The 26,940-nt window shown below is 45.6% G+C and overlaps 1 protein-coding gene across 2 annotated transcripts in view; it reads left to right on the forward strand.

Moving 5' to 3' along the window:
- Window positions 1–26,940, forward strand: part of LOC119170382 (glycoprotein 3-alpha-L-fucosyltransferase A-like) — a 129,792-nt gene that overhangs the window by 85,309 nt on the left and 17,543 nt on the right. For both annotated transcript variants that reach the window (XM_075876360.1, XM_037421529.2), the window contains exon 2: window positions 25,600–25,692. The gene's annotated coding sequence lies outside the window, so the exon portion shown is untranslated. The remainder of the gene's footprint in view (window positions 1–25,599; window positions 25,693–26,940) is intronic.

A 26,940-nucleotide genomic window follows, 5' to 3' on the forward strand; every position in this document is an offset into this window, starting at 1 on the left:
TGAGAAGCTGGTAGGCTCCGTAAATTTAGACCATCTGGTTACGTGTGCTTACATCGCACAGCAGACGTGCATTCAACATTTCGCCTCCATCTAGACAGCCGTGGCCGGAATTATGTTATATTAATTATGACGTTAGAAAGTGTGTAGATTTTGTGTTTTATACCACGTCACTTATGTTTTGAAAATCGCCTTTACCTTCAAGCCTGATAAGAAAGGACTGTGACGGCTAATTTGTTGTTCCCTGTGTAATTTCTAGCCACTTCCCTTGCTGCTGAAAACTTGAAGCCCTTTTTGTGTGCCTATAGTAACGTATCAGCTTCCTGTAGCCCGTCGCAACTTGGCATATTCATTTATCTCAGAGACTTGGAAGCGTTTTTTTTTTCAGTGCTTTTATTTCTCCTGTTACGTGCATACAAGAGCGTGCATCTGAGAAGTCTGATTTCACTTTTGCGCCTGTCTTGTTTATTTCTGGACAATCATTACGGATAATCATCTGTATTGCAGCACCGACGTACTGCAGCAAGGGAGCAGGTTACTTTAAGTGTATACAAATAAAAAAAGTTCACCAGGAACATGTTTGAAAGTGACAACAAGTGAAGTGTTCTCTTCTTATTGATGGACGAAATGAGTGAATTAACATTTATTCAAAGCAGGGTAGTTCCTTGCCTACTTGTGATGGTTTTTTAATGAGGGAGGAGGAATTTAATGATGGTGTTGTGTTCGCATCTGAAGCCTAAAATTAAAAAAGCCATAATGTTTTCATCAAAAGGACTGTGTGCGCACGGGCTTTTGCGCGGCAATGTCTCTTTTTTATAAGATTTTAAACATTGAGTTAACCGATATTAGAGTGGCTCCACTCCTTTCTACTGTTTCGCGGCAATATGATATCCTATAGTCAATACTAAAAAAGAAGAACTGAGCAGAGAGGTTATGTTATGCACATAAATCCTTGATAGCAGCAGAGAGAAGGTTCCTCGAAAAACAACCCGACCGGGGTCAGTAGAGAAGGATTATGTGCAGCATTTGGAGTGTAAAAATATGCAGCTCTTAAGAGTTGAAACTTGAACATGTTAGTAGTACTGCATAAATAGGGCAACTCAACAGATAAGGGCCGCCCTGGGTCAGTGTTTTTCACGAGTCATTGTGTGTTGCGCAGTCTTTACATTTATTATGCAGCCAGTTATGCCTGTTTTATCCACTCGTGCAGATCTCGTTAATTAGATGTCGCCATGTCATCGAATAGGCTCTGTTACGCCGGCAACGGCGAATAACATCCCGTTCAGTATCTGCCTTCTGTGTGGATGGTACACGGTTACCAATCGGTTAACGCATAACCATTCATAACGCATAGCATTCATTGTAACGTTGTGACACACACAACAAAAATAATTGATCGCAGAAGGTTCAGTAATTCGCTCGGAGGAGAAACTCCTGTGAATATTTAGTGATATGTTTGAGATTTATTTTGCGCTGCAGGGCAGAAGAAAAGTTTGACAATCTTTTATGGTGAAGAAGCTAGCCTGTGGGAATACATAGGGAAATTAAATGCGCGCATATGTGGGAACTCACCTGTGTTACGCGCCTATAAAAATACTGCATTATTTAAGGGTGAAGCTCCTTATGGTTCCCTCGTCCTTCCGGCGTACGCAGTAGCGTCTCTTTTATCATACAATAGATGTCGTTGCGTGTATATATTTTTGAAAATATCACTAGATGGCGTTAGTGGTTTTCGTATAGTTGACAGACAGACAGACGGACAGACAGACAGACAGACACAGACATGCACAGACAGACACAGACAGACAGACACAGGAAGACAGACACAGGCATGCACAGACAGACACAGACAGAAGACAGACACAGACGGACAGACGGACAGACAGACAGACAGACATGCACAGACATGCACAGACAGACAGACATGCACAGACATGCACAGACAGACAGACATGCACAGACGGACGCAGACAGACAGACATGCACAGACAGACACAGACATGCACAGACAGACAGACAGACAGACACAGACACAGACACAGACAGACAGACAGACAGACGCAGGCAGACAGACAGACACAGGCAGACACAGACAGACAGACAGACAGACAGACACAGGCAGACACAGACAGACAGACACAGGCACAAACAGACACAGACAGACAGACACAGACAGACAGACACAGACACAGACAGACAGACACAGACAGACAGACACAGACAGACAGACAGACAGACAGACAGACAGACAGACGCTTCGTCCCACTCATCATCATTCATTCTTTTGATATGCTGTGAATTTTTTTTATTGGCACGTAATTTTTAGCATGCCCCAATTTACCACGTTTCTTCCTTTTCTTCCGATCCGCGAGTAATGTCTTCATTGTATTTCCGTTCACCCCACCAGTCGCATTACAGTCACACCCGAAAAAAGCTCAGATTCTCGGCGAACTCTTTTTTTTTTTTCGGCCCTAACCGACATCGCTTAATCCTAAACAACAAAGCGGCCACGGCGGCGCATACCAAGCACACCGGTTTCTCGCGGCCTGCCTGCTTACCCTTTGCGATTGCCGTCCGCTAGATCGAACGGGGGTAAATTTAATTCCCCGCCGCTGTCAAAGACGGGTCAGGCTCGGGGTGTGCGCACGCCACGGTGTTTTGCTCCGGTGCGCGGACGTGGCGATCTAAGTCAGCGACGTGACCTGCTTGTCGTTTCGGCAATCTCGCTCAGTCTGCCCTCGTATATTGACGCCCTGTCGGCCGATCGCAGCACCGAACGTCGCGCATGGACGCAGCGGGCTCGCCGTCATCGAATGCTGCCACTGCCAACATGGCAGGCCTGCACTACATACGTGGCAGTTGTTCGTGGGCATTGTTACGGCAGTGTCTCGTCAGTAGAGCCTAGTGTTCGTACGTGTACAGGCATCTCGGTATACTGTATAGCCGCATAGCTGATAGTGCGTCACTGCTTGTCGGTGCAACTCTTCTTTTGCCGCGGAAAAAGGAGAGCGGATAGGAAGCTCCAGCTGAACGCTATCCGGGACAAGAAGGAGAGATAACAAAGGCCGGATGCGCCGATCAACATGCGTGGTGAGTATATAAAGTTGCAGGATATGTTGCTTCCGTTTTTTCCGTGCGGCTTGAATAATGCTAGAATAGCCACTCGTAAACATACATGAGGCGTTCGCTCACGTTTATTTTCTAACCCTCTCTTATTAATGTTTTTTTGAAGAGTTTTTGAAGGCAGCGGTCACTGAGTGACCGCCTGCGATACCCTGCGCTGTCTGTGTGATGTGCATTGTGTGTCTCTGTCTTTCGCTGCCTTATTGATCTCTGCCCACGTGTAAGGTAGCAAACTGGACGTAGTCCACTCAACAACCCTACCGTTCCCAAATTCCTTCTCTCTTGGAAGAGTTTTATCAAAGAGCACTGCCAATTGTTTTTACACGCGCATTACACGTCCATTCCTCCTCGAATGATGACAGGAATAATGACAATAATAATTATAAGAAAACTATATGCGCCTAGAAAGGATGAAGGAGACATGAGATATGCCCTGGATTCTGGAGTTTTTCATTTCGACATGCATAACAGCGCTTCAAGAGAGGACTGAAGGGGAAATGGTGTTGGCATATCCACCTCGCATATTCGTGTAAATCTCAGCCAATGACTTCTCCCTCTCATATGTTATATTAGCATGTATACTGCTCTCAAGATGCATAAAGAGCGATTTTTTTCATCGAGTTTCGAAGGCTAGTTCACTGAAGGGTTTACAATAGCTTGTAATGATGATTGACGAGGTGTTCTCAGTACATTAACTTTGTTTTATACGGTATAGATCATATTTACCAGCAGTATCAAACTAGGCGATCAAAGAGGCTAACATAAGCACTAATTATTAACATTTGTATCTGTCTCTCCTTCTGTTTCTCCCTGCAAGGTTCTAAAATACTACTTATACTAACAGAATAGAACAGACTTTCTATCGCGATATCATATAGACGCGAAAATGCAGAAGCGCTGACGGAATATGTAGTTCGTTCGGGAATATGTGCAACATCCACTTAGAAAAGGTCATTGAAACGAATATGCCATGTAGTAGATGCCACTGAGACCCTGCTGCCGAGAGGAGACGGTCGTTATCACTGCGAGGCTTCTAGATGCCTCCATTTCTAAACTTATCAGTTAAATGGGCTGACCACGCGTTTCATGTTTCGTGGCGCAGCGCCTTTTGTCGTGTCCACGTGGTAGCAATCAAGGCCGCTGTCAGGCGCTGCTGAAAGGCATCTCAGATGACAGGGTTGCAACAACGCCTATAATCTCTCCTCCATCAGCGTGTTTACATTTCATCAACTTCCTAGTACGCTTTATCTATCTGGAACGTGTTTCACGATAACGTGTTTACTTCAAGTAGAGAAGATCTCTGGAGGCGCTGTGTGCTGTGTCGATAGAAGCATGTTCTTGAAACCCGAAAACGTGCACCCACGCACGAAGAAACTTCGTATTCGAGTCAATCTTCTATGGTCCTACGATAAATGTCATTGATACTGTTTCAGTGTTCAATTTATTCTTCGTCCATTACCGATTGCCACTGATAACCTAAAGGGTATCGAGAAGTTGCCCTAAGAAGTTCACGGGTGCTACACAATACACGTTCCACTATACGTAAAGAGCGCAGACGTTTTGGCAAGTTTCACTACGAAACCCACTTCACAATTTCGAGCTCGTACTACTAAGCGTCGCTTTTGACAGCCAGAAACTCGTAAGGCACCTTTCCTCCCCCGTCCCTATCTCTTGGTTAAAGAAAAAAAAAGTGTCACAATTCCTCGGCTACCCTTTCCACTTGATAGTTAGGAGAAAAAATACTTTGTTGCCAACGGTGGAATATACACACTGAAAAAAAAAAGGCACACTTGACAACGCGCAACGATGTGTGTCGTCAAATGTGCCACTTATTATCAAACGTATTTTTTCATTAGTTTTTGTCTGAGCTACGACAGAGTACAAGATGGCCTGTAGGGCCCATTTAGTCGATTTTCCCGGGAAGCAAAAGGGAGAAGAGAGCGAAGGAGGGGAGAAGCAGCAACATAATAAGATTTGCAAACGCGCGTGAAAAAAAAAAATCGATGACGAGCCATCGCGAAGCTCGCTTCACAGCAACGTGACATCATGTCACGTCTGTTGCTTTTCATTTTTCCCGTACCGAAAAAAAAACATGTCCGAAAAAAAAAAAGAGAAACTGTCCGTGTTCGGGGGCGCTTGACGGTTAAACGAACTCGGTTTTAACTTGGGCGTCGACCCATTCCGCTATTTCGATTTGCCTCGCAGCAGTGTTTCGCCTGTAGAGTAATTGCTTCCATCCAACATGCCCGAGGGTCTGCTGCGTTGACGCCGTCTTCGGCTCGACAGGCAGTTAACAGGAAGCGCGCAGGAGGGCGAGCGAGTTCGCGGACGCTTCAGTAAGAAACGGTTACCACGTAGATGGTTCGTGGCTTCCATCGTACACTCCGAGCGCCCCCGTTGAAGCGTTTTCGAAATAGCGAACGCAAACTGTTCAGCGTAACCGAGGGGGAAAAAAAGGGGAAAAAGATTCTGTAACGGCTCAGCGTGCTTGTGTAGAGCCTCCAAACTATGATTGCGAGTTAGTCGAGTGCACGTGGCGTATAACTAACGCCCCCTAACTTCCGCGTTCTCTGTGTGTATGGATATCCACATTGTCAAAGCGCATACAAGGCTTCAGCAGGCGCGATTCTTGTCGGTGTGGCTGCAGCTTATCGTGAGGTTGCCGGTGCGATTCCCGGCCAACCGATTCGTTAAAATATGCGAGTTCGGATAACATCACGTGGCAGCACAACCAGCCTTCCATAGTGGGATCGACGATGTCACTCGAATCTGAGGGTGATACACATGCCATGGCACAGCACTGATGATAAAACACAGTTTTATTGGTTAATTATAATTATTGGTGTTTATAACGTCCCCCAAAACATGATTTGATTGAGAGACGCCGTAGAGGAGAACTCTGAAAAATTCAACTACCTGGGGTTATTTAACGTGCACCTAAATTTACGAACGCGGGCCACGAGCATTATCGCGTCCATCGAGAACGCAGCCGCCGCGTTCTCCCGACTTGTGGTTCAGCAGAGAGCATCAGAACAGCCAGACCGTCGTTGTGGGCCTGTTTCATTGATTAAAAACACTCCAGTAATCAATATAGAGTGCGAGATTTAAAAAAAGAAGATATTAGTCACGCCTGAATAACGAACAGAAACACCCTTGTGGTCAAGAAGACCGTAATATACGATAGAATATTAGAGTTTCCTATAAGTATACTAGAGGGAACTCTGGCGCTAGTGTTTGTGGGGGCTTCAACGCATGGCGTTTCATCGAGCATGGGAATTATGGGTAGTACTTGTATTTGTCTAGTCTTCGTATTTTACGTTCGTTCCCGCTTCACGTGGCTTGAAGTTCTTTTTGCCATGAAACGACATTCGGCAATAGTTGATCGTTTACGCTTCACCACCTTAATTTTTTAGACTCATCAATTCCAATCCAGCAACGAAGTTCAGAACGGCTTGTTCTTTCATTCGAAATAAAACCGAAACGCAGTAATAAACGAAGCCACAAATGCGATTCGAGGCCCGCAAGTACAAAGACTATAGGTCATCATCATCAGCCTGACTACGTCCGCTACAGGACAAAGGTTTCTCCGATGTTCCGCCAGTTAACCCGGTCCTGTGCTTGCTGCTGCCAATTTATACCCGCAAACTTCTTAATCTCATCTGACCACATAACCTTCTGTCTCCCCCTAACCCGCTTGCCTTCACTGGAAATCCAGTTAGTTACCCTTAACGACCAGCGGTTATCCTGTCTACGCGCTACATGCCCGGCCCATGTCCATTTTTTATTCTTGATTTCAGCTATGATATCCTTGACTCCCGTTTTTTTCCTAATCCACTCTGCTCTTTTCTTGTCTCTTAAGGTTACACCTACCATTTTTCTTTCCATTTCTCGCTGCGTCGTCCTCAACTTAAGCTGAACCCTCTTTGTAAATCTCAAGGTTTCTGCTCCGTAGCTAAGTACCGGCAAGATACAGCTGTTATATACGTTCCTCTTGAGGGATAGTGGCAATCCACCTGTCATAATTTGAGATTGCTTGCCAAATGTGCTCCACCCCATTCTTATTCTTCGAGTTACTTCAATCTCGTGGTTCGGTTCTGCGGTTATTACCTGCCCTAAGTAGACATAGTCTTTTACAACTTCAAGTGCACTATTACCTATCTCGAAGCGCTGCTCCTTGCCGAGGTTGTTGTACATTACTTTCGTTTTCTGCAGATTAATTTTAAGACCCACCTTTCTGCTCTCCTTGTCTAACTCCGTAATCATGAGTTGCAATTCGTCCCCCGAGTTACTCAGCAATGCAACGTCATCGGCGAAGCGCAGGTTACTAAGGTATTCTCCATTGACTCTTATCCCTAACTGTTCCCATTCTAGGCTTCTGAAAACCTCCTGTAAGCACGCGGTAAATAGCATTGGGGAAATTGTGTCCCCTTGCCTTACACCCTTCTTGATTGGTATTCTGTTGCTTTCTTTATGAAGCACTATGGTAGCAGTTGATCCCCTGTAGATTTCTTCCAGAATGTTTATATATACTTCATCTACACCCTGATTCCGCAGTGTTTGCATGACGGCTGATATTTCTACTGAATCAAACGCCTTCTCGTAATCTATGAAGGCTATGTATAGTGGTTGGTTATACTCTGAGCATTTCTCTATTACCTGATTGATAGTATGAATGTGGTCAATTGTTGAGTAGCCTGTTCGAAATCCTGCTTGTTCCTTTGGTTGATTGAATTCTAATGTTTTCTTTACTCTGTTAGCAATTACCTTTGTAAATAGCTTGTATACTACAGTGAGCAAGCTAATCGGCCTGTAATTCTTCAAGTTCTCGTCATCTCCTTTCTTATGTATTAAGATGATGTTAGCGTTCTTCCAAGACTCTGGTACTCTTCCCGTCAGGAGACACCTCGTAAACAGGGTGGCTAGTTTTTCTAACACAATCTGTCCTCCATCTTTCAGCAGATCTGATGTTACCTGATCCTCACCAGCAGCTTTGCCTCTTTGCATGCTCTCCAAAGCTTTTCTGACTTCTTCTATCATTACTGGTGGGGTGTCATCTGGGTTACTGCTAGTTATTATAGTATTAAAGTCGTAGTTGTCCCGGCTACTGTACAGATCTCTGTAAAACTCCTCCGCTATTTTAACTATGCTATCCATATTGGTAGTTATTTGGCTTCTTTGTCCCTTACTGCATACATCCGATTTTTACCTATCCCAAGTTTCCTCTTCAACTGCTTTGACGCTTCCTGCGTTTTTCAGAGCGTGTTAAATTCTTTCCATGTTATACCTTCTTACATCGGATACCTTACGCCTATTGATCAACTTCGAAAGCTCTGCCAGTTCTATTTTGTCTGTTGGACTTGAGACTTTCATGATCTGACGCTTCTTAATGAGATTCTTCGTTTCCTGGGTAAGCTTGCCAGTGTCCTGTCTAACTACCCTGCCTCCAACTTCCACTGCACACTCCGTAAGGATACTCGTCAGATTATCATTCATTGTATCTATGCTAAGGTTGGTTTCCTCACTAAGAGCCGAGTACCATTTCTGAAGCGAGACTCTGAATTCTTGTACCTTGCCTCTATAGGAAAGTTCATATAATTCCCATAATCGCTGAACGATCGCAGCGCCAGAGCCCGTCTTAGTTAATATCAGGAAACTCTATGGATAGACGAACGTTTGTGACATTATAGTGCGTGCACCTTTCACTTGTCTCCCGCTTTCGTTTTAATTTTCATTTTATTTTCATTTCATTTCACTTTATTTTCAATTCCGAAATGATAGTTCAAAAAATGTTTGGACCCATAGCCAAAGGCTAGAATAAAGTCCAATGATGTGATACAAAACGGCACAGTATCCAAACGATAGCACAAGGCAACAATAGCACATCTAGCAAAGCAATAGAACAAGGCATTGAACCAGGATACAAAGTGCTAAACATTGCGGATATAGTAAAGAAGGTTAGGCAGTGTACAGACATGTTGTGTATAAAAATTACATGTTTCTGTTATCTTACCCAAGTTCGAGTATCTGAATATATAATTTTTATACACAAACAAAAGAAAGGCAATGAGTAATAACAACTATACGCAGTAAACTTTCACTGGACGTAGTGGTACTTATATACAAGGATTTTTTTATTTTCAGAGGAAAGTTAACATCCGATTATATATCCTGGGACAATCTATTCCATATTTTGGTACCGACGAACTGCAAACGCCGTTCTACATAGACGTTGTTCGTGGGAGGAAGGTTAAAATTACCGGCAGCAGTATTCCTCGTAGGGCGGGATGAGGAGCATTCCCTTTTCCTTATTTTTCTGTCTTCCATACACCCTTCCTCAGTGCAGGGTAGAAAACCAGATACTTGCTTTCCGGTTAATTGTCTAATTTGTGGGGTTTGACGTCCCAAAACCACCATTCCGGTTAACCTGCCTGCCTTGATTCAAACCATCTCTCTCTCTCTCTCTCTCTCTCTCTCTCTCTCTGCCCCACCGCGGTGGTCTAGTGGCTGAGGTACTCGGCTGCTGACGCGCAGGTCGCGGGATCAAATCCCGGCTGTGGCGGTTGCATTTCCGATGGAGGCGGAAATGCTGTAGGCCCATGTGCTCTGACTTGAGTGCACGTTAAAGAACCTCAGGTGATAAAAATTCCCGGAGCCCTTCACTACGGCGTTTCTCATAATCATATGGTCGTTTTGGAACGTTCAAATCCACATATCAATCAATCTATCTATCAATCTCTCTCTTTCTCTCTCTGAATTAATAGAATAGGTTGTAAAATGGGCATGAAGCTGAGATTGCAAGATACTGTGCAGATAATACACTACGGCACGTAGTGTAGACAAAAAGTGAGGAGGACCAAGGCATGTGGGAAGGGTGCCTCTGCTCCATTTAACGTTGTTGACTATTTCTTGGGGGAAACTTTTGCCTTCATCTTGGGTGGACAGGTGGCGAGTATAGTCGGAGTTACCTAATTTCTGTGGTGCATACCCGTTTTAATGATGGACTGTGGCCACATGACACACCATGGCTACATGGTACACCATGACGACATGAGACGCCGCCGTCGCAAAGGCCTCCTCGGTGGTAATGTTCTTCATCAACTCTCTTTGTTGCCGTTTATCATCGCCACATGACATACCGTGACTACATCACACGCCGACAAGTCTAGGCCCTAAGTCATTCACCAATGCTGTCTTGAAAAAACAAAACAATTGTCGAAGCGTGTGCCCTATAGTTACAACGCTCTTCTAGGATTTTTTTTTCATTTCTTGAAGCCTCTAGTCTTTCTCTGAATTTGTACGTTATTAGAAGCCAAATTCTGTCCATTGGGATCAGCGTGATCGAGAAAAAGTTTTTTATCGGTCTAAATCAGCATCAGTGGTAGCTTGGTTTCCTCAAAAAAAAAAAAAAGAAAAGATAAAGTGCCTCTAGTTCGTGCGTTTTCCAGGAAAACAGCTGCCGACGCTTCACGACGAATAAGCTGATTGCCGCCTCTTCCGCACGTGTGCGCAGTAAAAGCGCCGAAGCACGGCATAATGAAATATATTCGAGTGCTTCCTCTCTCTCTCTTTATCTTCCTTTCTCACGTTTTCAAAGCTTCGATTCAAGAGTAGTTCAAAGATAAAAAAAAAAACACGAACGCCTTCTTTCGAATGAATGTAGTGTTCCCACAACCATCTGTTAAGCCCTAGAATAGGTTTTGTTCGGCTGCCTGAGCTGGCATTACGGCGCGAACAAAATGCAAATAAATATACGGTCCTTTTCTAGTACTTCTAGTACTTAGGTATAACCTGAGAACGGTTGGAAAGCAAGCCGTGTACGTTCGGAACCGATGAATAATACAAACAGACAAACAAACAAACAAACAAACAAACAAACAAACAAACAAACAAACAAACAAACAAACAAACAAACAAACAAACAAACAAACAAACGAGCGAGCGAACGAAAGACGCTAAATGTGTGACGCGTACAGCCGCTTCCTTGATAAGCAATACGCTACACTACTTAGAAATACAGACTACAGTTTTCCATTATTTTTCGTTTAATTGTCTAAATCACGTCTTTTAACTTTAAGGCTAACTAGCGAAATCTCTCGGGACGATGCCTAATCTTCTCTTATTCTGGGCTTGAAGTGAATATTTTTTCCTTCTTTACTTTGCACTTTTATTCCGTTGATGCTCAGTAGTTCAACAGACATCAGGAGAGATCTGTCTCTCCTATTTGCATGCACAGTGAATGCCTTTATATTTGTGAAACCCTTGCGTACAATCATTCTTCATCTCCTGAGGTACACACGGTAAAGCACAAACCCCGACGTCAAAAATCTGTCATTCGAGTGATTGTGCAGTTGGAACGGAGCCTTCTGTCTCGGCTCTGTGCCCAACTTAATAAGCGTGCATATACGACATTTCGGTGACTAGTTCTGTGCGGGGCTAAGATGGAGCGCCAAGATGGAATTATAACCGACACAGTCATTCCCATTTGCCGCATGATTCGCAGGAATCCATTGGCGCTTTTGTTTCATGTTTGCTTAGTTGTCGCGACTGGTGTCAATGCACAGCTCGCATTCCGCGGTGGGCGAAACCAGCGGTATGCGTTCCCGTTTTTTCGCGCCAACGAAGCGTGCGCTACGCGGAGTGAACCGTGACGGAAAAGGGGGAAGCATCGGCGGTCGTCGCTGTGTTGCGCGCTACATGATAGCGCACTTGGGAAATGAAGAGCAGCAATTTGTTGCCTCTATCTTGGAAGCGCAAAACTACCGGCTTTGTGCCCGTAACACATACCATACATACAACTAAATCCAACAAACAGTGAAGCAATAGAAAGAGTAGGGGTATTATTTATATAGTCATTAACTAGAGGAAAGAGTGGAAGACAACCTGCCGCTGGCCGAACCTAGAAATTAAATGGAGTCCCTGCCAGCGCCAAGTTTATTTTCTTTCACTTCAATCCTTTTATCTTTATTTCAATAAATATTGCCCATGAACGTTCCATTAGTTTACTGTATTTTGTCTGTTAGGTTCAGTAGGTAGTACTAATAACTAAGAAAGTGAAAACTTGTTCAATTTTCCTTGCACGTACACATGATATATCTGGCCATTGCGCGAGCAGATGTGTCAGTTAATATTATCTGGGGTTTAACAACGTCCCAAAACCGCAATAAATATATGAGGAACGCAGTAGTTGGAGGCTTCAGAAATTTTGACTTTCTGGGGTTTATTGGCACACCTAAATATAAGTACACAAGCCTCAAGCATTTTCGCCTCCATCGAAAATGCAGTCGCCACAGCCGGGATGCGATCCCGTGACCTTGGGGTCAGCAGTCGAGTGCCATTACTACTAGAGCACCGTGGCGGGGCCTGACATGTCAGTCATGCAAGGACGTATGGCAGCGTGAAGTCAATGAGTGGAAAAAGTCATCCCTACATAATGCAGCCTTTTCGTGACTTTTTTTGTCGATTAATTTTGAAAGAGGAAAAAAAATCGCAGCATATCTATGAGGTGAATGATGACGAGTGGGGCGAAGTAGAGGATGAATGGACGCATGAAAGCACGGACGCACTGATGAACACTTCGCCTCAATTATCATCATTCACTCCATGGATATGCTGTGACACCGTTTTTATTGACATTGACATGCGATGCAATGCGACTGGCTACTACTACAACTACGACGACGCGGGACATACGACCCACGGCGTAAGGGGCTTTGCCCCTAAAAAGCTGGCAGACTTCAGGAATAATCCCTAACACGGACAAACGTTTTTCTCTATCGGTTCTAATGAGCTCGTATCCTATTCGAGGCATATATATATATATATATATATATATATATATATATATATATATATATATATATATATATATATATATATATATATATATATATATATATATATATATATATATATATTTGACGCTAACCATGAACTAAGCAATAAAATGAGTCAATCTTCTCTAGTTAGGTGCCTCGATGCCAGTGCCGCAGGGAAGAAGCCCACGTCGAGGTGCCCCAATCTTGCAATGAGCTAACCTGCACGCCTTGGGTTGACGGCGCCACCCTAAAACTTCCCTTTTTAAAAGTATAGGTGATTGTGGTTAGGAAAGTAATGATAAAGGAGACGCACTCGTCTGAGCGATTCGCTAGGTTTTCATTCCTCTTCTTTGTCGTCGTTGCCGCGTAGTTTGTGCTGGAAAGTTTCGCCGAACTCCATCAAGACCGACGGACAAGATGAAAGGAGACGTCGCGTCGATCGCTCTGGTTGTCGTCGTTATCTTTTTCCTGTTTTATTTCATCAATCGATCGCACACTCCCAAGATGGACGAGCAACGACAGCTCGCTTTGCTTCCGTGAAACGATACAGCGATGGGCGCGCCTCTGGCTGAGCGAGAACGCTCGTTCGCCCACGTGTTGTTTACGTACGTATACCCTGCCCGAGAAGTTAGTGAAAGTTTGCGGGAAGAAGTTTGCTCCGGGAGCAGTTTTGCAGTATTGATTGGCGCCGCGTCAATAGCGGCGGTGCGGGCAAGCATGGTGTGCACTTATTTATTTATTTTTCTCGTCTCTGTTTGTAGAAGCCTGTTCGTGAAGAGCGGTGTGCGGGATACCTTCAGCTCTGTAATTAGATTACGAGAGACGGCATCAGGCAATGAGTGGGCTTTTTTTTTTACGATACAAACTATAATCTACACTTGGCGGCCTCGAATTGCCGATCAATATTAGGGGAAGGATAAGTGCTTGTGCCCGCTTGTGCGTGAGAGGTGCGCTAAAATTTCAACCGTTCACGCGGACTATGCGCTATATGAAGCTGCTCCCGAGTCAAGAGGAGGTCATAAGTTTGATTAGTGGACGCAGCTTCAGACGTATTTCGGAAGTGCCATTGCACTAAGCTCAAAGGGCATCTTTATACATGGTACTCGGACCAGAGAATCTCACCACGACACGTATACGACATGCCAGGGTGTTAGTTTGCGCTCCTGCGATGTATTAGAGATCGGGGATGCACATGTTTGCAACAGCATTACTAAACGGAACGGTATTCTGCACAAGTTATAAGCCTTCCCTAACATCGGTCACCTCGTGTTGCAGAGAAGCTATACGTATACGTATATGCAGCGCCTGTCTGACACGACTTTTAATTGTGCAGCACTGCAGAATCGCTTTCGAATCATCATATACGAGCAGTATGTCCATCCGCACATTATGCAGCATTTGCTGCTGATAGGTCCGTCTGCGTCTAGGGCGCTGTAAATATTTAGTGCAATTCATGAATCACTCAATAGACAGCTATAAGTCATCATCATCTATAGCATCAGGAGAGCACCGTTATAGGTATTTCTTTACAGACAGGTAGTTTAGGAGTCGATGTGGGAAATTCAAGAAAAAGGTGGTGTGGAAGTGGCCCGATAACGCCATAACATTGCGACCTGAAAGGTGTAGCTCATGCTTCCATCGCTTTTCGTGTCTCCTGTTCTCTTGATTTTTTTTCTTTTGTTCAACGTCGTAATAATGGACAAATAAGTATGGTTTAGTATACTTTTTATTATCCTTGCAATTGCACGGGCCCATCAGGCGTATTTCCGCCATTGTCGTGATGGCCGGTACAGAGGCCGAATTCATAACACCTCCACGCGCGTCGTTTGTTGCGCGTGTGAAAACGCGTGAGCTCTGCCGACTGGGACTTGGTCACCCGCGGTCACGTGTGGGCACGTTTTGGGAAGATCAGCAGACGGCTCATACTCTTGTACGTGTTGTGCTCTCACCCCAACGTTTGCGTTGAAGCCCCAAAGAGCACAAAGGTCAATTTGCTCAGTGCAGCGACCACGTATTCCTAAGGAGCCCACTGCTATAGCTGTACTTCCTGGAACATTCATATCTTCTTTCCTCTTTCTCTCCCCCTATACTCCTTCCGTCTATCTCTTCCTTCCCTCCGAAGAGTGTTGGAAGGTGTCGGGCCTCTTTGGGTGGCAATCATCAGCCTCAACTTTCCTTTGCCATTATGTACATATAATAATAATAATAATAATAATAATAATAATAATAATAATAATAATAATAATAATAATAATAATAATAATAATAATAATAATAATAATAATAATAATAATAATAATAATTCAATTTTTTTCTATTGCATTCATTCCAATAGAAAAATGCCCTTGCGGCTTAACTGGCTTTTTTCCACAGCAAGTTTTTGAGCAATTTTGATTTCCATTTGCGCAATTGTCTGTATTGTTTGTGAACGCGTCTCATCGCTTCTCTTACGGAATAAACAAACCGATCAATCAATAAATAGAGATAACCTATAGCCCGCCCTTAATGTTTTCCTCCTTCTACGTCCATGCACTGTTTCCTCATCAAAGATACGTGGCCCGTTCGCTCAGTCCTAATTATATAAAAAAAAAACATTCAGATGGCTGACAGAGGGCCACGGCTTGGCGTTTTCACGTCCTTTTACCGCAGCTTGAAGCCGTCTAGGTCCAAAGTTAAGCGTATATGCTGCATGCACTTGCGAGAAAACACGCATAATGGCACGTCAGTGCGTGGGAGGTGTTTCAACAGCAGATGAAGTCAAATCACCCGCATAGCGAACAGCTGACGGCTTTCTGCAATTTGCGAAAACAAAAGTCGGAAATTCGACGCGCGGGTGTTCGCAGTTGGGCAAGACGGAATTCGCAGCACCTGCGCCGGACGTGCTTTCGGAGACGAAAAAAACGTTCCGCTGGACGATTTGCTTGTTTTCGCGAGTTCGCCTCGGAGTTTTGTTCCCGTTTCGTCTGCGTGGTTTAGCGAGCTCGCTTACACAAACGAGGAAAAAAGGACAGGAAAACAGCAAGGAGAGAAGTGCCGATGCTTGAACGGGTTTGTTGAGTTGGTTGTCGCTCATTCAAACACGACAGCAGTGGCGTAAACAAAGCGCTGTCCAAATGCACTCGTGAAGCGTGCATCCAAGCAGAGCTCGAAGGGCTGAACGGAGACAGGCCTTCCGCGTCCAATTGTTGAGCGCTTCGTAACTTCGAGATGTGAGAAAGTTGACTCACCGGGTGTCGTTGGCGGGTAAGTACCCTGTATGCTCGCTAACTGACCGTGTAATTGCACGTAGAAACGAATAATAACACCTGTTAAGGTTTGTCGTTCCAGAATCACCGTGAGATGGGAGGCCTCGTCCGCCATGATGGATCGGCTGTTATAGTGCTATCGGCTGCTGACGGGAATGTCTCGGGTTTGGTACCAGACGCAGCGATCGCTGTTCGATGGAGGCGAAATCGTATATATAGAAGCCCGTTTATACTGTGCGATGTCAGTGCAGGCTAAATAACACCAGATGGTCGAAATTTTCAGAGCCCTCCCCTATACGGTGTTCCTCATAAAAATAAGTCTTGAGTTTTACGTCACGTTTCGATTATTTGTGGAGACCTACGAAAATGCTGATCATCTCTTATTTTTTAACGTGCTCTTATATTTAGGCACACGGATTATAATTTTTCGCCTCCATGGAAACGCAGCCGCCGCGGACTGGGGTTTCAGTTGGCGACCTTCGGTTCAGTAGGTCGAGTAAGTACCTCGACCAATATTAGACTATCTGCAGCGGTTGTAGTGACAAATCGGAACAGACGTGCATATCCCACCTAATGCGAACGTCACTTGAAGAAAGATAAAAAGGCGAAGCCTTTTGTGGGGTTGAAGCAACCATTATATATGTTGTGTGCTCAAAAAAAAGCTAGCAATGAAATATTTATCTTTTCATATAAAACACAATAAAAAAGCATCTTCGAACGTTCGCGAAACGTCACATTGAAATATTCGTGACGTGGTATCTCTCGCGTATTAAAAAAAAAAAGACAAACTTTCACGTTTTGAAGAAAAAAGAGCCGTAGTGATAGGTGGTCGGTCACGTTCGAAGCTTGCGTTATTGTGGGTGGGATAACGTATTCAATCGCGAAGAGCTACAGTAACGTTTAAGCAACTGAGAATGATATCTTCCTTACTAAAACCGCACCTATAACACACTGCAACTAGCTTTTCAAATATTTGCTACTATTTCTAAGAAAGTTGTTAAAACGCAATCATCTGGAGTGCATCATAAGGAGGTTTCGAAACAACCAACGTAATTCACACACACACACACACACACACACACACACACACACGCACACACACACACACACACGCACGCACGCGCACACACGCACACTCACAGATGCACACGCAGACACGCACGCGCACACGCGCGCACACACGCGCGCACACGCGCACACACGCGCACACACGCATACACACGCATACACACACACGCGCGCGCACGCACCACACACACGCGCGCGCACGCACACACATACACACACACGCGCACACTCACACGCGCACACTCACACATGCAGACACGCACGCACACACACACGCACGCACGCACGCACACACACACACACACACACACACACACACACACACACACACACACACACACACACACACACACACACACACACACACACACGTATAGAGTACTCGCTGTGTTCCAAATGTTTTCTTGTTTACTTGTGTATTCATCATCTCGCGCAGTTTAAAAATGTTTATAGAATGAAAGGAACGGAAGCAGGTTTGAGCGAACTACGAGTATCAGTAATGCAAATGAGTCCTGCGAAAGGTGGCGGGATGGTAAGAAAGGGAAACTAGAGAACAACCCTTTGTGGCACGAAGCCACAAGGAAATCCGTATGGTTTGCTCAGAAAGAAAAGCCTTCTGGTTGCCGAAAAATTCGCCCTGGTCCAGTGAAACCCTGGACCAACGCCTGTTCGGAGTGGTTGCTGTACCAATTGAGCTAACCGAGAAGCTAGCACTTGGCAGAGCGAAGGCAAATTTATCGACAACTCGAAGCACATGGACACAAGTAAAGCAAGTGAGTTCTGTGGAAGCCCGCTTGGTGGCGGAAGGCTAAGAAAGGGAAACTAGACAACCACGCGTTGACAAACTACTGGTATAACAGCAATACAGGGTCACACGCACCTGCAAGTCTGTTTTGCTCTTGAAATCGCAGTGCTATAGCGTATGCTTTTGCCGTGCACATGCGTATATGCCACACGCTGTGTCATATCCTGTGTCGAATGCTTTAACCCTATGCCATGCGCACAGCTATCCAGCTCGTGACGGCGCTTGAGAGAAACAGTTACGAATGCCGTCACTTTAACCCGAGGTTCGGAAACAGATTACTATTTTTTTTTGGTATACACGCATGAACATGGTTTTAAAAAGCAGAAACATCATGCCACGTACTAGCCGGAGCATTTTTTTTTTCGTTCCTACCCGTGACACTTTTATCGACAACGTAGAGGGCTAAGCTGATGGCCGTTTACTACGGAGCTGTGGAGCTTTCACGCATGAAGCGCTGGATACGTTGTTTGCAATACCGAGCGCGCCTACATGATTAAAAAAAGAGCGCGCGCCGGTAAAAGAAAGCGAAAATCCAGCTGCCACGTAGTTTGATTAAGTTCTAGATAGTTGTGCTTGTGGCTGCATCCTGAGGGTCGCAGCTCCACGAATATAGCTTCGCAGTTTGGTACCGTATACGTGTGCGTGGTCTATAGCTCGCAGGTCCGTTGATGCACCTGTGGTTTCATTTGCGTCGGGAGTGGCGTTTCTCTTTACCGTATAACGTGCGCCTTTGTACGGTTAAGATGTCTCATTCCCGGCTGCATGCTCGTTCTATAGAACAGAATCAGAGTGCGTACAACCACGGCTAGCTAGGTATAGGTAAACTACTTTATTGATTCATGGCGAGCAGGTGGAGGTAAAGCAGGACGATTACGAGTCCTCGGGCCGCTATGTCCGGACACTTCTGTGCTTCGGTGACCCCTCTAGCCCCTGCAACTTAAGCATCCATTTTTGTTCTTTACGAAATGTAAATAGAAACCAGTATGAAAGGAACTTCATGGCAACTTAGAATCATCACGTCAAAAACTGCTGGCTACTGCCGCTTTCACATTTAAAGCTGCTTCCATTCAGTCGTACAGACAAGCCCGCTTTATAGACCAACAAGAACTACCTATGAAAGGTTCGAGCGAAGTTAGAATCTGTCATGTATACAGTCTCCACACAATCTTGTGGGAAAGAAGACAGAAAAAGATAGATAATAGGAAATCCTATAGAGTTATGCCTATAAATGCAACAGCATCGTTAGGAAACAAGACTCTCCGATCCTTTATAACCATGTTTACTGACGAATGCGACTGTTACGCATCACATTTCTACGGTGCGTCGCGTGCGTTCGTGCAAGCGGTGGTTTCATGTGCTATCGAGGCGTCGTATCTACGCACCGGGAAGGAGTGCTATAACAAAAGTGAAGCCATAAGCTTTTTTTTACACGTCGGGTAGTCCCATGTCATGTTTCTATGTTGATGCGTTTGTATGGGCGAGAGTACATACGTAATTTTGACGGAATGCAAGGTTGCTGGGCGAAAGAGGGGAGAGGGAGGAAGAAGAGAGAGTGGAGTGGACACGTATGCGCGGTTGGTGTGTAAACGCTGCTGTGAGGGATGCCTAAATAAGAGAGAGGGAAGGAGTGTGCGTGGTTAGCAGACACTGCTTGCGTTGGCGGTGCGAGGCGAGAGAGAGGGGAGCACGCATGCGCTGTAAAAGTGGTCACGCCACACCCCGCATTGAGCTCGACCATAAGACGCTTCGCTTCTAAAATAGGAATGTAGAAGCCCAGGCGCTTTTTCTTAAGCACCTGCAAAGCAGCTTTAAAAAAAAAAACAGGCATTAGACTTGATGCTGTATATTTTATGTGCTTAACGACACCAAGAATTCAGCTCTCCCTCACGTGCCCCGCATACATTCACGGGCGACTGTACAACGCAAACGACCACCTTGTGACAGCGTACGGCTTTGACTGTCCAAGCTGGGTAAAGTTTCTCAACCGGAAAGCTGCTTAAAGGGTAGGCAGCTGTGATAGCTGGTACATGGTATTCATGCATGACAGTGAGGCACGAGCAAGCGCACGCAATGAGTTCTGAATAAGCGGTTGTTACGCTTCGTTCTAAGCGTGTGTCTTTCAAGAGTCATCTAATATTTGGTCACTTTTAACGCTTTGATACAACGTAGCCCTATTTCGGCTTTTTTGGTGCACCGCTTCAAAGAAGGCGTGTCCACGCCTGCGAGTTAGTCATTGATTAGAACGTTTCCCGCTGTCGAGAGGGAGATTGCGGCTGATAATTAAATAATACATCCTCCCCCTAAGAAAGACAGTGGTTTGTTTTTCAGTCCTTTGTATTAATTCATCATGACTTGATGCAGCGAATGACTGCGCTGGCCCTTCTTTTCTCGTCATTACCGCAGTTCCATAGGAACTGAGCCCTTATTTTAAGGGACGTGCGCCATTCTCTCCAACAATGAAGTTGACAGGGCGCGTGTGCCCGTCACAGCCAAAGACAACGGAGCTCTATGTTTCGGCACAAAGCGTCCACTATGTGCACTCCAAAGCACGCCATACAGCGCCACTGCCAGGGGGTTAGCCCCAAGTGCTGGGCGTCACGGTGTAACGAAACGCGTGGCAAACTACCGCAGAAGCCGGATGTCACGTCGTTCAAGAAAGATTTCACCTTTTGTTGCGTTTACATAAAGCGGACCGGAAAGATCTCTCCTTTCCCCACGCTTCCAACTCTCCAGAGGGACCTTAAAAATATATAGTGTGCCCAAGGCACTGTGGCCGGGACGGCCAACAATTCGGTGTTTTTCACAAAGCGCTTCCGAAAACCATTTTGCACCCGCTTTGCGACGCGTGACTGAGCAGAGTGGTCGTGAAAAGACGAAAAAAAAATTATAACGTAAGAGCAAAGCCGTGCGCGTGGCCAGTTTGTCTGGCACTCTATTCTTTATCTTGTCTCTTCTTTTTTTTTTCACATAGTGTCGCACAGTGCATCGCTTTTGTCGAAAATGTCCTCCGGGTCCCATCATCAGCATCGCGTCAGTCACGTCAGTCACTGAACGCATCAACGCTACAAAACAGGTTCCAAGTCCAATGAACTTTCTATGTGGCGGTTTGGTCGCTGTCCTATCTTGTTTTACATGATATCGTTCTGATGACACAGTTTTGGTGGCAAAATGTGTAGCATTATCGGCACACTCGTATTAAGGCTACGTACACATTTCCTTTCTAAGTAGTTCTCCGGCTTAAAGGCAATGTAGGACTTAATAGATACATCCCGGCAGCAAAAACTGTTGATAGGATGTCCACGTATGAAAACAAGGATGCGGTAGAAGGTATAGGGAAATAATTAAGCGACTTAAGTAGCTCGAAAAATAAGAACCTGAAAAGGCGTCTGGGTGCAATGAGAGTATGTTCGACAACGTTAAGGTGACGATGACGGAGTGGAGACGACGGCAGTATAACAAACACCAAGGACGATAAAAGAACCCGGCAGCAAACCGAGCGGACACGCGTTCCGGTTTGCTAAGTCGCCATTCCCTGAGACGAGATAATTGTCCATTATTGACAAATTCTTCCCTAAAAAATCTACTATCTTATATCATGTTGTCTCTGTTACAAGTTTGATACAGATTTCTTCAGAGCCAGTGAAAATAGAAAAAAAAAGTTAGAAGAAAGCAGATCCGTGTATTTATATAAAAGACGGACGACCATTAGACTGGAATGCTTTAGAAATGAGCACAATGAATAAAAAGAAGTTCACAGCATATCCATTATTGGTGGGTTGAAGCGTCTGTCTGTCTGTCTGTCTGTCTGTCTGTCTGTCTGTCTGTCTGTCTGTCTGTCTGTCTGTCTGTCTGTCTGTCTGTCTGTCTGTCCGTCCATCCGTCTGTCCGTCCTTCCTTCCTTCCTTCCTTCCTTCCGTCCGTCCGTTCGTATGTCTGTCCACTCCTATCACACTAGAGTACGCATCGCACGGACGGACTGATATTTCGCCTCAGTTTTTAACACTCACTGCGTGGATATGATGTAAATTCCTTATTTTAGCAGCGCCATATATCCTCTTTATTTGTCCACTTTGCGAAAGCCACTAGCTCCATCTAGTGATAATATTTCCAAGGACATATACATTGAACGTCATCTAGTTAACAATTCATAGAGTATAGATGGCTACAAACATACTACATACAAACTGAGGAGGGAACGACCAGGACCCTATGGAGCTCCACCCCACCCTACAAAACAAGCGGCAGTGCATTTTACAAACATTTCAAAGGGTTAGCGTCTGCTAACCTTCACCGCAAGGGTGAATCAAAGAATGCGACAGCAATGAAGTGGAATGTTATACCAAGTAAAGTTAGCCGCCAGCCGATCCGATCCGATCTAGCGCAACTCCACAAAACACTGGCGGTCCGCCTAGGTGGAATAGTGGCTAGGGTGCTTGGCTGCTTAACATGGTCGTCGGCAGGTTGTTTTCCTGGGGTGTGCAAATCAGTGTTGCGTTGCGAGTGAGAGAGGGGGGAGAGCACTGGTGTAGCTTGGGTGAGGGCAAGCGCTTGTGAGGCAAAAGGGGCAAGTGCCTCTTTTGAACCCCCCTGCCGACGCCCGTACTGCTGACCCGAAGGTGTCGAGTTCAATCTCGGCTGCGGAGGTCGCATTTCAATGGAGGCGATAAGTTGGAGGCTCGTGTACACTGTGCGATAGCAATGCGCGTTAAAGAACACTTCGTGGTCGAAATTTCCGGAGCCTTCTACAACGGCGTGTCTCATAACCATGCCATGACTTTCAGACGTAAAATATCACATATTATTCTTACAAAATGCTGGCCTAAGCGTGGCTCCAGGGAGCGAAGCAGCTTTCATTGTGTTAGTCGTCTCGGCGCGAACTGCTGAGAGAAAGTGGTAGTGAGTGAAGCAAGCGATGAAAGCGCAACACGTACAAGGGTAGTTACCGCAGTAGAGATTGTGTGTTCGGAAGGATCGTGAAGAGAGACGGGGCATGGGCTACGGTCACGTGGCTACGGCCCGATCACTTGTAATTGTGGAATGTGACCTATATTATTATTATTATTATTATTACAAGCAGAGCTGAACAAGGTGGAATGTTCCGTGTAAATTCCCCCCCCCCCCTTTTTTTTCTTATAGACAGGAACTTCACACAGTTGAGACAGCTAAAGGAATACGCCATAGGCCACCTTCGAAAAAAAAAAAACATTTTTCACGCTATCTAGAAACCGGGTGCAATATACAAACCGTTCGATTTCCGTGACAACGGTGCCCGGAAGTTAACGCATGCAAGCAAGTATATTTTGCACCACGGGCACGAAAGGTCAAAGAAGGGAAAGGTCATAGTGATTAACCGAAAGACATATTGACGGGCGATGATATTGCTGTCCTCCTAACCCCACTTCAACCACCATTCCTACCCTGTTTTATTTTTACTCACCTTTGCTTCTTGTCGCTGCACGGAACTCCCGCTAACGCAGGGCACAACGCGCGGCCTTTGCAGAGCGTCATAGCGCACGGAAGAAGAGCTCGGAGTCGTTCAAATATCAATTCCCTTGGAACGTATACGCAGTTCCACGAAAGGACCGTGTTTGGCGACCGCGCTCACAAACACGGTATATGGTTTGGATGTTAAGCATTGTACCCGCGTCGACTGTTAGTCCAAGGCCCAGGGAACCGGAGTGTACGCCTCGATGATGGTTCCGCGCACTGTCTGCCCGAGGACAGGTGTACGGTGCACGACATATCTGTATCGACGACCGAGGACGCCTTGCACGCGACACACGTGTGATCCGTCGTGTTATTAAGGGCGCACACGTGCGCGTTATAGGCGGGAGGAACATGACCCCATCGAGGGCGCAGTGAATACATTATTACTGAAGTCTTCGTGCGGGAACCAATGGAATCGAGTGCGAAACCGTATATCAGGCTTCGTTATTCGCCCGAAAAGGGGTGTGTTATAAGGTTTTTTTTTATCTTTCGTTTGTTTCACCCCTCCTTCCGTCTGTCGGCGTTTTTTTCTTTGCTTATCCGTAAGGCAGTCGTCCTTTCACTGGTGAACTTCAAACTTAGGCGTCGCTGAATTTTCTCGGCAAGGCCAGCGCAGAGGTGCGCAAGAATCGCGTCGTGAACTTACCTGACGCCTACGGAACATTTCGTGTGTAGCGTCCCGTGTGCGCGGACGTCATGGAGGTGGCTGTCGAAGTGACTCGTAGAGGAATGCCTCCGTCGCTCGCTGTAAGTTCACGGTTCTCACACCGGCTGCGTCACAGGGGGAAGCCAGTGTTGCCCGTATATAGGGTCGTGTTTGTGCGCATTACGTGGTAGGAATGTAACATGAAGTCGACAACTGACTGTGGTATGCTCAGTGCTGCATATAATCTTATACGTGGTCAGCATGAATCGAAAGATAACTTATCAGGCTGGTAACCGGCTATCTCATCGTAAAGCGATAATTCAGAGCCTTAACGTATCGAGAGTGTTCACGATATTCTTGTTTAACGGCAGCACACGTAAGCAAGGTATGCTACACTAAAAGCCGAATATTCCAATGCATGATTTTTCAAAATAGAAATGCTCCAATGACGCTACTTCAGCAGAATTACTTTAGATTTTCCAAGAAACAACAAAAAACATCGCTGATAACAGAATAAATATATAATTGGGCAATATATTTTAAACTACAATTCATTGCCTTAATAGTGCAAATGTAGTTCTCTTGTTCGCTCCGACTAAGCCGTTAATAGGTATCGCACAGTTTATTCCTCCATGGCTTAAGCTTACGCGCTGTTTCTCTTTTGTCCCGTTTCGCGCTATTCTCCTGAGTAATGTAAAGTCTCTTAACAAGGAAGACAACGCCCTCTGGATGCATTATCCTTAATTATTCATTGATGAAAGTAAACTGGAACATGAATGGTTTTCTTGTCTCCTCTTCTATTCGCCAGTCCTACGTCTGTCACGACAACAAATAAAAAAAAAGAAGGAGAGAGCGAGGATCTCTGACTGTAAGCGTGCCTTTACTGCCGAACTTATCCGGTCGAAGCTCCATGTCGAGCCGAAAAAGCGTCGGAGGAGAAATTACCGAGAAAACCCTTTTGCGACAAGCTGTCACCATCGCCAAACTATACTTTGACCCGATTTCCTCGAACCAATACGTGCCCTGACTAGAACAAGCGAGACAAGACTTTCATATCCGTCGTTGTCTGACGTTTAATTCATGGATCATCAAGATTACCCTTTGGGGCGATGCTTATCATGAACGCAGGAAGCCGGTTGGGGAAGTAAGTAGGCGTAGATAGCGAGCTAGATTAATTTTCACTGTGTGCTCTACACCTCGTTGGCTTATTGGGTTTTTTTTTTCTTCTAATAAAGAAGGAGGAAACTACGACGCTCCCCATGGTTCAACTTCTGCAAATAGTCTTTTCACAAAGGGCGGATACTAATGCCTGTCAAAGTGAACATGGTAGCAGTAACCGTGTGTCTAAAACCTCTGTGCACCACACTTTATGTTGGTGGCTCTTATTCAAGCGTGCCTCCTCTTTCTTCGCAGAGGAGCGCGCAGTGGCACTGGTTCCGGGCGCCCGGGAGTCCCGGCCCCAGCAAGAGCCGCGCATGGATTACAGGCCATCGGACGTCTCTCAAGGTAAACACAACGGCGACTGGGCACCGTTTGCTATCGCCGATCTGCGCGCGCACCCTAACTCGGCCCGCGTGAAGACGACTGGCCTGGCTCACGGATAAAACCCGGCATGCAACTCACGTTTAAGTCTAGAGATACTCAGTCTATTTACCGACTAAAAAAAAATAGAGAAGGGAAGGAGCGTGAAAGAAAAAAAAACTGCCATGCTACCTTACGCTGTAATACAGGTAAATGAAAGGTTGAAATGATGAGATAACAAGAAAGAGGGATCGTTGACGCACCTTCGCACTTCGACACTATTGGCGTAGGCCCTTGTAACAGTGTCACACAGTGGTAAACGTCAGTTACAGCCACTTGTTCAGATCACCTACCTTTAACGCCCAAAGACAATGCCTGAATAGTGCCACATAAAGAAAATTCGTATATATTTTTTCTGCTGTGTTTTAGGATGTTGTCGGTAACCGGTGGATCTAGCGTTGCATAATTTGCAGGCAACGGTGTTTTCGTTGCTCTTAACTGCGATGACTTAAGAGGGAAGGTGAAAACATTGGAATATTGTTTGCGCCGTTATTAGTCTTTGATCAAAGCGAGGTAATACAACTTCAAGCAATCGTTTTTGTGCGTTATATGGATGTCGGTTCCACATCAAGCACGTTAAATGATCTCCTGGCGACCGCACTTATTACGCAATGCATCGCCTGCAATTCTGCATGCAGGCTAAGTATAGCGCACTACAAATTGTAAACTGCATCACATGGCTGGGCTAAACGAGACGAGTGTTTCGTTTAGGTTTCGCGTTTGAAATCTGTCATCTTTCTGTTCAGCTGAAAAGGCAGAACCATCACCTCCACCTCGAAAAGGCGTGTGTAAACGAAGGGTTCGATCTTCCCGGACCGCATTGACAACGCCTTCATCTTTCTCAAGACGCGGTTGCTATGGTATAAGCATCGCGCAACTTGCACGGGGACGACTGATTTCTTTCCTTCATGCCGCTTCTTCAGTTGTTGTTGTTCCGTTCATTCCAAGTTGTTCCTCGAGTGCTACCACGACGATTCCCATTCATCGCGCTACACCGTAATGTCAGTCATTTCGCGCGCTTTTCGAGTCGCGCCCGCTGCGACAAGCTCAATGAGTATACGGGGCTCGCGCGCGCCAGCTCGCTTGTGCCAGCCGTGCCCTTCGCCTCTCGTCGTCCGCTTCCACCTTTTGTGTGTGCGTGTCGCTGCACGCGATCCTTCCGCGGGAACGCCC

The sequence above is a fragment of the Rhipicephalus microplus genome, chromosome 2, assembly GCF_043290135.1.
Source record: "Rhipicephalus microplus isolate Deutch F79 chromosome 2, USDA_Rmic, whole genome shotgun sequence".
Lineage (NCBI taxonomy): Eukaryota > Metazoa > Arthropoda > Arachnida > Ixodida > Ixodidae > Rhipicephalus > Rhipicephalus microplus.